Here is a 2,118-nt window from a genome sequence, read left to right on the forward strand (position 1 = left end):
TTGTCATAAACGTATTTCTTGGCAAAGAATTGTTGCAAGCATAAATTTTGAGTAAATTAGCTTTAATATTTGTTGATTTATCGAAGAATTCGTATTTCTCCAAATTACCGTTATATGGGAGGTAGGCGTGGTTATTGTCCGATTTTAAAAATTTTCGGTCATTTGGTATGCCGTAGCAAGGCTAACAACTGTGCCAAGTTTGGAAGAAATTGGTGTAGCGGTTACCAAGATATACACATGTATCCATAAGTTGGCGTGGCTACGCCCATTTTAAAAAATGTACAATATTCTTATTTTTCGTCTAAAGGTTATTGTAAATATCAATTTTGAGTGAATAATCTTCAGTAGTTACTAAAATATCGCAGTTTTCATATTTCTGAAAATTACCATTATATGGGAAGTAGGCGTGGTTATCGCCCGATTTTGCCCATTTTCAATACCGTCTGTTCTGCGCCCGAAAGAAGTGCACGTACCAAGTTTAGTTAAGATATCTCAAATTTTACTCGAGTTATCGTCTGCACAGACGGACGGACGGACAGACAGTCACCGCTTAATCGATTTCTCTTTTCATTCTGATCATTTATGTATACATTTGTCTATATCTATCTCGATTCGTTTTGCCTGTTACAAACAACCGTTATGTGAACAAAGTTATAATACCCTTGTGCACAAGTGCGCTCGGGTATAATAAATATGAATTATTAAACATAAATATTTATGTATATACACTTCTATGAAATTTAGAACATTTTAGGTACTGCAAATAAAGTTAAAGGTATTTTTGTGCATGCACATTAGACTGGGTCGAAAAAAAAAGTTGCTAATGTCCGCCCCTAAATTTAAGATTATGTTGAGAGGGTTCTGGAAAAATTTTTATTATTTTTTTTTAACCCTCCGAAATACAGCCGAAATGGTTTTTTCGTTGTAACTTGGTTATTTGACGGCCGATTTTTAAAATTGATATGTCATTATTTTTGTCTTGAGAAGCTTCACTTTTCGTTCTTATGTCTTTTTAAGCTTTGAAGTCGCGTTCGCATGATAAGGGCAGAAACAAAATTTTACCCCCCCTAAAGTATATTTTTTTCCTTACCAAACGAAAGTACTTAAAAATTCAAGAAAATGTTGCCTTCAAACTATATTACTAAAATAATAAACAAAGGAGTTATAGCACTTTTAATATCACAGGTCAACATGAGTTTCAGATGTAAGTATAATAACACAGTACAACAAAAATTGATTTTTTTTATATGCACATACTACATAAATGAAATTTCAAAGCATATCTTATGGCTTATAATGATTTTAAAAGCATTTTGTGGAGCATACATTTAGAATTTATTGGCATATTTTAGGTGCTTAAAATTTGTTTTTAGGAGCATATTTTGGGTTGCCCCAGTGATAAGTTTATGTAAATATAGCGTTATGTAATATATTGTATAATGTTTAATTGCAATATTTGTATCAGTGTTTTCAAAACAGTGCATCTTTATGAAAGGCACCTATTTGTGCACATAGAGAAAAAAATTTTAATTTTAGTTGCTTGCAAACAGATTGTTTCAAAAGATTTTCTAGTTATATTTCAAACAACAAGCATTTGTACTGGCACCAAAATGGACGAAATGCGCAAATTTTCGTTTTAAATTCCAATGGGAATTCTTCGATCGGTAACCCAGCAAGCCATCACAAAATATCTCGAGTCTCTGCTCGAAAAGGACAGCGAGGGTAATATAATCTCAATAACGGCAACACCACTTTTGACGGTAATGCGGAATCGAAATTATTTCCTGAATCGTTCACCAAATGCAAAACCAAACAAGTAAGAAAGTCTAAGTTCGGGCGGAGCCGAACATTAAATACCCGGCGCAAGTATTAAATATATGTTTTCCACCTTTCCGAAAGCTACCGCTACATGATAAGCCGGGGTGTATACATTTTAAGTAAATTAGCGTCCTTAAANACCATAAGTGGGCGTGGCTACGCCCATTTGCCAAAATTTTGTAATATCCTAATTTTTCGTCTAAAACTCATTGCAAATATCAATTTTGAGTGAATTATCTTCAGTAGTTACTAAAATATCGCAGTTTTCGTTTTTCTGAAAATTACCGTTATATGGGAGGT

The sequence above is a fragment of the Rhagoletis zephyria genome, unplaced genomic scaffold (assembly GCF_001687245.7).
Source record: "Rhagoletis zephyria isolate East Lansing unplaced genomic scaffold, Rhagoletis_zephyria_1.1 Rzeph_scaffold_00030, whole genome shotgun sequence".
In the NCBI taxonomy this organism is placed as follows: domain Eukaryota; kingdom Metazoa; phylum Arthropoda; class Insecta; order Diptera; family Tephritidae; genus Rhagoletis; species Rhagoletis zephyria.